Source organism: Canis aureus, chromosome 25 (genome assembly GCF_053574225.1).
Source record: "Canis aureus isolate CA01 chromosome 25, VMU_Caureus_v.1.0, whole genome shotgun sequence".
In the NCBI taxonomy this organism is placed as follows: Eukaryota; Metazoa; Chordata; class Mammalia; order Carnivora; family Canidae; genus Canis; species Canis aureus.
Window position 1 is genome coordinate 21,071,274 of NC_135635.1, and position 11,206 is coordinate 21,082,479.

An 11,206-nucleotide genomic window follows, 5' to 3' on the forward strand; every position below is an offset into this window, starting at 1 on the left:
CCGGGAGCCCAATGTGGGACTCGATCCGGGGACTCCAGGATCGCCCTGGGCCAAAGGTAGGCACCAAACCACTGAGCCACCCAGGGATCCCCCATGTGTTCAGATCTTCTGATGCTCCTTGGGCTCCTTCCCTGTCTCTGCCTTTTGATTTTCCCATTGTACCTGAGCCAGTTTGGTTCTAGCTTTCCTACCCAAGCCCATGCTAAAGCCCTCTTGGAGGGAAGTTGGAGAAGGACCTCCCGAAATAGAAAAAAAAAAAAAAACAAAAACAAAAGCTCAATTTGAGCTTCTTAAAAAAAAAAAAAAACAAAAACAAAAGTCACCTGGGTTGACTCAATCAAATAGAAATATAGTAAAGGACCCCCACCTGTTTTGGCAACGTCAGTGGTGTGTCTCCCAGGACTGATAGGAAAGTAAGACAAGGAAGCCTTTGTGGTAACAACACCTAATCATACAGCCTTGAATCTGTGCCCTGTGCTGTCCTAAGTACTTTATATGTGGTTATTTATTTAATCCTTACAACAGTCCTATGAGGTGTGTTGATCAAGGCTCCAGCAAGAAGGAGAAGGCACGCACGGATGGAATTCTAAAGAGAAATTAAAGAAAAGACTATTTGCAGATGTGCAGGGAGATTTGATGGAATAAATCAGGGATATTGAGGCACCCAGCAAACTAGCTGCTGTTGGAAGCTGTTCCTACTCACAGGTTGAAAGGGCAACCAAGGAAATGGTATAACTAGAGCCTGATGAAGAGCTATCCTAGCTCTAAGAGACCATCTGCAGTCATGAAGACATGTGGTCCAAGCCCTAAGCTGTGGAGGTGGGAGTAGCAGGTGATGAGAACAGCTTGGGGGTTGGTGAGGTGTTGGGAGAACAAATCCTTTAATACTTCCTTCCACTTTCCAATTTCCCTTTGACTGAAACAACTAGAAGCTTGCCATCAAGGGAGTCTCAGTGATACAGGTTTGAAGTGTCAGTCACTATGGGGTCAATATGAGGCAAAAGGATAGTGAATAACCAGTTTATGAAGAAACCGAGGCACAGAGGTCAAAGTAACATATCCAAAGTCACACAGTTGGAAATAGCAAAACCAAGATCTGAACTGAGGTTGTCACATCCGGTCTAGTGTTGAGGAGTTCTCCCACACTAGTGTCTTACAGTTCCTCCAAATGCCTTCTCCAGAGATTTTAGAATGTTCCTGCAGGAGGTATTTTGGAGCAGGTGCCCTAATCATATTAGGGACAGATTCTAGAATCAGGCATTTAGGACTCACTAGTGGGTGACACTGTTGGGTGAATCTGGGCCAAGTATGGAAACTCATATGGGCCTTAAAATTGTTCCCACTAGTGACAGAGAGGAGCTCCTATTTCAGATAAAAAAGTTCCATTCGTCATTTCAAGATGTCTCTGAACACAGTAGCCTCCTGGCAGAAATTACTTCTTGACAGATATAGGTAACACTGGTAGCTTTGGCCAATTTAGTGGGTTAATGATAATTAACATGGCCAAGTTTATGAAACAAAGAGATCATGAAATAGTAAGTTTGTCAGAAAACCACTAATAAGATGGTAAGCATTGTTTTTGCCTCAACGTAGGAGAAACTGAGACTTGTGGTTTCTATGTGAGGGGAGTCAGTACTCAATTTGAACTTCTGAAAAAAAAAAAAAAACCCAAAAACAAAAAAACAAAACCAAAAACAGAAAGCCGCCCACCTGGGTTGAACCCAATCAAGGCAAACCAACTGATAGAAAATATAATCATTGTGTGGAGACATTTCCTGTGAGATGAGAAGAGGAGGTACAGAAAAACACTCTTTTGTGAAAAAGACAGAAAATTCAAGAGAAATGAAATGATTAGCCTATGTCTTTTTATAGTAAAGAAGGAAAGCTTTAGTGAGAGACTTTTATAGTTTGTTATTTTATTTCTAATTAAGTTTTTTGTTTTCTCCTTTGTAAAATTAGGAAGCGAGCTGGCACTTTTTATATAAACCAAGATTTCTATCAGGAAAAAGCATGAGGCTAGGAAAGAGAGAAGAGGCCCAAATGATGCGCAAGAGAGTAAGAAAAATACCAACATTTCTTATGTAATTTAGCAACAAAAATGTGTATCATGTGATAGGATACTAAGTCTTGGCATTATTGCTGTAATTTGAGAAAGGAAAGCAGTGTTACCAACCTAGCAGTCCTACGATAGAACCCTGTGAAAAGTAGATGAAATGTTCTGAGCATATGATCAACCAAATGTTATGCACCTAGAGAAGGCTCTTTTCTACTAGACATTTTCTGTCTCCCACTATTTGCTTCAAAAGTATTCTTTTAAAATTCAATCCTATTAAACTACTTGAAATTTGGATGTTGGTTTTAGGGAAGCAATCTTCATTATTTGTCATAAGGGTGGTATTTAATTGGCTTAACTGTTCTTTCCACAAGTTAGCAATTTCTAGGAGTTGGTTATTAACACTGTTTATTATACAGTAGGGCTTCACATTACAGCTGGTTTGTTTCAAGCCATAAATACTGGAGGCATATTATATATAAATAGCATGCATACATGAAAAACGCACTCCCTGTCTTCCTTCCCTCTGGACTCCAGATGTGTTAGGATGCTATGTGATATTGACCCTGTGCGGGTAGGGACCATAAAAGATTGTCAGAGAGGGCCCCATTTGAGCAATGATCGAGGAAAGGAGAGTCAAAAAGGTAAAGTCTAATGTACATGCATCCAATCCTCCCAAGGGCTGGGAGCTTATACTTGCATTTAAAAGTAAAAATTAGGGCAGCCTGGGTGGCTCAGCGGTTTAGCACCGCCTTCAGCCCAGAGCATGATCCTGGAGACCTGGGATGAAGTCCCATGTTGGGCTCCCTGCAAGGAGCCTGCTTCTCCCTCTGCCTGTGTCTCTTCTCTCCCTCCCTCTCTCTCTCTCTCTCTCTCTCTCTCTGTCTCTCATGAATAAATAAATAAAATCTTTAAAAATAAATAAAAGTAAAAATTAAAAGGGGCGCCTCAGTGACTCGGTTGAGCATCCAACTCTTTTTTTTTTTTTTTAAGATTTTATTTATTTTTTCATGAGAGACAGAGACACAGGCAGAGGGAGAAGCAGGCTCCATGCAGGGAGTCTGATACGGACTCGATCCCAGGTCTCCAGGATCACACCCTGGACTGAAGGCGGCAGTAAACCACTGAGCCACCAGGGCTGCTCGAGCATCCAACTCTTGATTTCAGCTCAGGTCATGGTCTCAGGGTCATGGGATTCAGCCTATGTAGGGCTCCACACTCTGCAGGGAGTCTTCTTGAGATTCTTTACCTCCCTCTCCTTTTCCCTCTGCCCCTCCTCCTGCTTATACACCTGTGTGTGTGCTGTCTCTAAAAATAAATAAATCTTAAAAAACACTAAAAACTAAGGAAGTGCTAACAGCCAAAAAGAAGTTTAATCCCTTTGTGACTTCTGACCAGAGCAAGAACTATAAAAGGCAGTTCAGTACACTTTCCCACATTCACAGGAAGATTATGTCTTCCCTCCTTTCCAAAACGCTGAGACAGAACTGCAATGTTCAATCCATGCCATCTGAAAGGATGATGAAGTACAGGTTGTGCAAGGACACTACAAAGGTCAGCAAATTGGCAAAGTAGTCCAGGTTTACAGGAAGAAATGCGTCATCTACACTGAACAAGGACAGGGAGAGAAGGCGGATGGCACAGCTGTCCATGTGGGCATTCACCCTTGCAAGGTGGTTATCACTAGACTGAAACCGGACAAAGGCTTGAAAAAGATCCTGAATGTAAAGCCAAATCTTGCCAGGTAGGAAAGGAAAAGGGCAAATAGAAGGAAGAAACAATTGAGAAGATGCAGGAATAAAGTAATCTTATATATCTTAAATAAAAACTATTAAAATGAAAAAAAGTAAGGGCAGCCCGGGTGGCTCAGCAGTTTAGTGCCACCTTCAGCCGAGGGTGTGGTCCTGGAGACCTTGGATCGAGTCCTGCGCTGGGCTCCTTGCATGTAGCCTACTTCTCCCTCTACCTGTGTCTCTGCCTCTCTCTCTCTCTCTGTGTATCTCATGAATAAATAAATAAAATCTTAAAAATAAAGAAAAAAGTAGGAAGTAGGAATGAAACAGGAATGCTATCATCTAATTTATAAGATAAAAGAAAAAATGGACTGATTTCCTTAAGAATCCTAGAAATTAGTGTTTATCATTTTTTAAAGATTTTATTTATTTATTCATAAGAGACACACAGAGAGAGAAGCAGAGACATAGGCAGAGGGAGAAGCAGTTTCCATGCAGGAGCCCGATGTGGGAGTCAGTCCCAGATCCTGAGATCAAGCCCTGAGCCAAAGGCAGACACTCAACTGCTGAGCCACCCAGATGTCTGTAGTGTTTACCTTTAAAACACTATTAAAACCAAGGACATTTGTTTGTAATTAATACATATAGGAGGGGTGCCTGGGTGGCTCAGTTGATCAAGTGTCTGACTCTTGATCTTAGCTCAGGTCTTGATCTCAGGGTCATGGGGTCAAGACCTGAATTGGGCTCTACTTTAAAAAAAAAAAATACATATAGGAAGTGTCCGTGTCTTCGTCTGTAACCAATTAAAAGTAAAGTATGATCAACACTGTTTTTTAATCAGATTTATATATGTAGTGATTTGGTGAAAAAGAAGGATTAAAAGTATGCTTTGTCTCTATTCTTTCATACTTTGGAAGGTAGGGAAAACAATGTTTGTGAGCTGTGACAATACATCAGGCAAAGTTATCCTTAATGGTGGAGGGTGTGGATGACAGCTAACCCACGGGCTGTCATTTTACAATAGCCATTTCCCTCTAGGACTTGTGTGCCTGCTAGTGAAACAGGGCTTCCACAAAGCACGTCCACTCTTTTCATTCACCAATTGTCTTTCGCTAGAATCTGGGACCCATCATTGAGAACCACATGTCCCCTGGGACCAACACATCCTCAACAGATAGCTGCCTTTCCACCCTGCAGTACACACTCCTTCCTATGCTCTCCTTGCTCTGCTTGCTTGAGTCCTCCCTGCCCAGGATAACTGGTATCTCTGTGGAGAAGACAACACCCAGTAGGAGGGATGAATGTGGCCAAATAAAGGCAATTTAAAAATAAAGGCACTTTTAGATTAGATATAGACACTAATATTAGAAAATTAGTATTTTGTTTCTCAATTCAGTATTAATTTCTCTGAATATCATGATTTCAATAATGTAACTTCAATCAAGTTAGTATGATGAGCAACTGACATATTTAACAGAGAATAAAATGTTACAAGCAGTTTCAGGACTGTCTTGCTATTGAACCCTATCTGTCTAACGAAAATATTGTGATTACATTTGAAAGGCATTGTATTTTGCTTTATCTAGTCATCTCTTTATTGCTCTCTACTTTCCCTTTCACCTCCACAAACCTTTGAAAAAATATGGTTACTTTCATTGACTCTTTCATTTGGCAGAAGCTATGTACTGACTTGGTACATATACCGACTCATTTAATCCTCACAACAAACCTGAGATAACGTTTTTCCTCCCAGTTTATAGGTGACAAAAATGAGTCAGAGAGGCTCACTTTCTCAAGGGCACACAACTAGTAAGGAGAGAATAGGGATTAGCTCTCAGAGGGTCAAGTCCTACAGCCCAGGTCCTCAACCACTACCTGAAGTGTCTCTGTATATTGGTCATTGGTTTGTACTTCAACAATGGTTTGACTTGGAGACACCTGGGTGGCTCAGTGGTCGAGCGTCTGCCTTCGGCTCAGGTTGTGATCCCTGTGTCCTGAGATTGAGTCCCACATCAGGTTCCCTGCAGGGAGCCTGCTTCCCCCTCTCCCTGTGTCTCTGCCTTTCTCTCTCTCTGTGTGTCTGTCATGAGTAAATAAATAAAATCTTTTAAAAAAAGGAATGGTGTGATGTGTTCTCATCTTTGCTCTCATGCATGCTGATTTATAAATAGGATTGTTGGCCTAAGGGTTCATACCAGTGTCCTCTCCCCTTTCTTGCTCTATGCTCTGATTTCTGTCTATATCCTTTATGTTTTCCTTTTGGTAACATCATCTGATTCCACAGTGTTCTGAGCCCTCTAAGAGGGAAAGCCCAACCAGTTGGTGAGTGCACTGCTGACCATCTCCACTATCCAGATATTTGAATCCATAGGAAATCTCATGTGAACCAGACATACAGGGAAAAAGGAAAGACTGGGTCCTGGATTTAAGCATTCTCTACAGATATTGGAAAAGGGGCTAGCCCTCTAAGATACAAGACCCCTTTGGATTGTCTATGATGTATGGCTTTCAAAATTCTTGACCACAGCTTATCATAAGGGGTATATTTCTATTGTAGCACACAACACATATATTTACATACAGAGAACTAAAACAAAATGTCATAAAGCACTTTACTATGTGGGATGTGCTTTGAAAGTTTCTATTCTTTTTTATTTATTTTTTGAAAAGATGTCGGTCCAGATACAGTAAATTGATTTTGTAACCCACTAATAAGGTCATCACTGGCGGACTGAAACATACCACTATAAAAAGTATTTTTAACTCAACGTATGATGGATTTTCAAGAATAATAGATTTAGGCTAAAAATGATTAATTCCTTGATTATCTGCAAACAGTTTTGCAAATTACTTGTGTTCTCCTCTGTTTCATATCCTTGTTGGAGATCAAGAGGCCAGTAAGGGAACATCATGGGAGAGATATGTAGGTAAGACATATGGACACTGAGAAGATATTTGTACACACAAAAAAGATGATGACTCTTCCTGAATGCCAGCTAAGATTACTTCTGCAAAGTTACCATCCTTTAAAATATTAAGATTTGGTCAGATGCATATTGAGGGACAGCTGAAGAAATTTGAATATAATCTAGATCTTAGAAAATTATTGTTAATTTGAGTGTGGTGATGGCATTGCGGTCATATAGAAAAGAATCCTCTCTAAATGTTTATAGTGAAGTATTTATGGGTGGTATGTCATGATGTTAACATATATCTTAAAATAAACCTGAACTCCAAACAAAGACTGGGGATGGGCAGATAGAGAAGCTGCACCATACCTCAGCCTCAGTGACAGCAGATGCTACCATTGTCTTGCTGCCACTTGTCTGGTCCCCTCTGTAATTAAGACTCCAGTTGCCGAGAATGAGTCAGAAAGAGGAGGTGGGGAGAAACTGCCACAGACCTACTCCAGAGTTTGATGTTAAAAAACACTGACGTCATGGTTCTTGTTCTGGGATGGATGTGGCAAGCACACTACTTGTGTCTCCCACTGCGTACAGCTATAAAACCTGAAAAACCTGCATGGAACAGCTACCTGAGGATTCTGAAAAATAAGTAAGAACAGGCAGACTGGGGCAGAAGATCAGAATTTGAAGTAACATGAAAATGACCATGAGTTTACCTATTTTTAAAAACTCTGAAAAAAACAAAACAACAAAAAACTCTGTATTGCCCAGCATGATTCAAGATTATCTGAAACCAAGAGGCAGACATCATTGTGGACAGAGAGAGAGCTCCCAAAGTTTCTAGTTCAGGCACAAGGAGAAGGAAAGAGGATAGACCAAGAGTTTCTAGATGTAAAATCAAAAGCACCATCTTTAAAAGAAAAACTTTGCCAATTATATTTTATTGAATGTGAAATGTTTACTCTGTGGAAGACATTACAAAGAGAATGAAAAGACAAAGTATAGACAGGGGAAAGTTTTGCACATCACATATTCAACAAATGCTTATATCCGGAATGTTAGAAAGGACTTTGAAAATTAATAATAAGGAAATAGTTTCCTTCCAAAAAAATGGACAAAAAACTTGAACAGACACTTCATCAAAGAGGTATATGAGTATAATTTTTAAAAGATGAGCAATGTGCAGATATTTTATCTTTTTTATTATTAAAAAAGAGTTTATTAAGTATTTAAATTCATCCCACTGAAGTCTATGAATGCATCATTGGGGGATCCCTGGGTGGCTCAGTGGTTTAGCGCCTGTCTTTGGCCCAGAGCGTGATCCTGGAGTCCTGGGATCGAGTCCCACGTCGGGTTCCCAGCATGGAGCCTGCTTCTCCCTCCTCCTGTATCTCTGCCTCTTTCTCTATATATATGTCTCTCATAAATAAATAAGTTTAAAAAAAAATGAATGCATCGCTGGTCCTGGGTAAAATTCCTGATTATATTAGTAAATTAGTGACTTAGGAGCACCTAGAAAAGAAAGCTGTGGTCATCAGAAACCAGCACAGATTCACAAAGAGCAAGTTCATTAGACTTCTTCTATGATAGAATTAGTGTCAGAAGTGTGAACCAGTTCAAGGCCTTTGTGAAAGCCACATGAATTCTTTCAGATACAACTGCAACATGTAGGTTGAATGAAATACAACAGTCATTGAAAAATGATGACTTCTAAAATGTGGAGGGAGGCACATCTTTCTTGTTTTTTTTCTTTTGATCTCTCTGAATGAATATTTTGATTGTTGATTTGATTAATGATAGAGAAAGAAATGCTTATGAAAACATCTGTAGATTCCATGAGGATAGAATTATGCACACTTGGATATCACGATCAGGTTTTCCTAAATTGTTGATAGTTGAAGGGATGAGATGAAGCCAGTAAAATAAAATTGATGTAGATAATTGTTAAAGTTTTTGTTTTTGTATCTATAAAATCAATTATATAAATGTGATATGGAGTTTTGCTATAGTATTTACGAAGAAAGCTTATATTAACTTAAGCTAAATATGAGTATTTTAGTTTCCTGTTTCTGCTATATAAAAATTGAGCCACAAGTTGAGTGGCTTAAAAGAATACGAATTCATTCTCTTCCAGTTATGGAGGTCAGCGGTCTAATATGATTCAGTAGGGCTGTGTTTCTTCTGTGGCGTTCCTGAGGAGAATATGCTTGCCTGTTCCAGCTCCTAGAGGCTGCCCACACTAGTTCTGTGGCCCTCCATCACTCTGACCACTGCTTCTGTTGTCATAGCTCCCTCTCTGACTCTGGCCCTCCTGCCTCCTTCTTGTAAGAACCTTTGAATTACATTGAACCACCCAGATAATCCAGAATAACTTCCCCTTTTCAAGATCCTTAACTTAATGGCATCTGCAAAGTTCTCTTTGCCTTGCAAGTTAACATATTCCAGGCTCCAGGGACGAGGACATGGATGTCTTTAAAGGATCATTATTCAGCATATGCCACAATGAGTCAATAGTGTGACGTTATCACCAAAAGATATCGGATCATTGGACCATTAATATTTTGAATTAAATATCATTTTGATAATATGTAATAACTATATTAATCATACATCAAACAATAAATATAACACTTCAAAGGAAAGGCTTATAGTTTCACTCTACTCTTCCTTATCAGGCACGATACTTGGGTAATTGTGTCTAGCTCTGAACACCACACTTGAAAATATAATCAAACAGGGCACAAAGAAATATTCTGAAAGAACATAAGAGGAAATAGAATTAAGAATAAGAAATGTCTACTAGAGGAAAGAGGTCAGGAGAGCGCATGATCACTATCTTCCCTCTTTGAGGGGACAGCATATGGAATAAGCATTAGAGTCATGAAAACCTATAAAAAGGCAAACTCACAAAAGAGCTGGACACATCACGGAAATGAGTTCAGTTCAATGGAAGGAAGAGCTGTCCAACCTGCAGTGGGTGTCCTACAGAGCTATGGAGTTCTCTTTCACAGGAGATTTACGTGCATAAACTATGATTTTTTTTAAAAATTTTGATTTAAATTCAATATAAGTAACATACACTGTATTATTAGTTTCAGAGCAGAATTTAGTGATTCATCAGTTGCATATAACACCCAGTGCTCATTACTTCAAGTGTTCTACTTAATGCTCATCACCCAATTTCCCCCTTCCCCCTCACCTCCCCTCCAGCAACCCTCAGTTTGTTTCCTAGAGTTGAGAGTATCTTATGGCTTGCCTTCCTTATGACTTATATAAAAGCAGTGTGAACATATGGAGAGTCCTGAGCCAGATGAATTTCAATGCCCCTCCCACATTTCAAGTTCCTGTGATTCCAATGACGAAATCTCTGTCCCTTCTTGAGGAAAGGAAAGAGAAATAGCTGGAGCAGGAGAGCCAGTGAGCAGATAAGGGCTTTGTAAGGGTCTGAATGGGCTGTTTTCATGACTGACAGATTTATGATGGAATAATTTCCTCTGTTTGTCCTGTAATGAGTGTTTGTACCTTGGGTTTGCAGCTAACTCCTTGCCCTCTGAACATTTCCAGCTGGATTTCAAAGAGAGGAAATGGTTTTGCTTAAGTGACAATTAACAGAATTCCTGTTGATTAATTTTTTTCCTTATTGTTTTCAGCACAGCTAATAGGTAGCTATTTGTTTCAAAGTAAAAAACCTAAAGAGTCTTATAATTTTAAGATAAAAGTTTACATTTAGTTTATTTACACAGCATATGATTTCCTTAATGCCCAAACTTTCCATGGATCCTTTTATTCTGAACACAGAAATATGAAATAAGAACCCAGCAGCATCCTAGCATCTCATAGTAAGTGGGACTTCCTGTCAATCTAGTCATTTTCCATTCTACAAATAAGAATTTTCTTAATTAGTTCCTCTCTTACCCTCTTACTCTCTTTAACTGTTTCACTTATTTCCCTCTCCCTTTTAGCTTTCTCCCTTTCTCTCACTTTTCCTTCTCCTTCATTCCAGTTTGTTAAGAAAAAAAAGCAATCAGATGGTGCTCCCTCATTTTCCCAAGAGTAATCCCATGACACTCCTATTTCTCTGCCCATCACTTTCCTCTTTCCTTCTGTTTTAATGAAAGAAGTGTTCCTCCTCCTCCTCCTCCTCCTGCTTTTTTTTTTTTTTGGAAAAGCACTTTTCATAAAGATAAAAGGAGAGCTAAGTTCTATGTTTATGAAGAATTAGGGGATGTCATGGTGGAAAGGAACAGGCCACAAATGAGCAATAAATGTGAGCTAGGCTTATTTTTGCCCCATAAAAAGATAAAAATAAAGTGATATCAGAATTCCTACAGGGACACCTAAAATTTGGTTGTTTTCAGCTTGAGACAATGAGTCCACAAGTATTTATCGCCCTTTTACCTCGTATACAGGAAACAGTTTTATGTTTAGAGGCAGATGTATAGGAACTCAGGTGTAGTGATCACAGCTCTTGAGTCTGCCTTCATTATAGGCATGAGTTTATTACCTATTCCTGA

General features: G+C 39.5%; 1 pseudogene; it reads left to right on the top strand.

Moving 5' to 3' along the window:
* Positions 1-2,670: 2,670 nt before the first annotated feature.
* LOC144297746 (large ribosomal subunit protein uL24 pseudogene) lies at positions 2,671-3,854 on the top strand (annotated as a pseudogene).
* Positions 3,855-11,206: the final 7,352 nt, after the last annotated feature.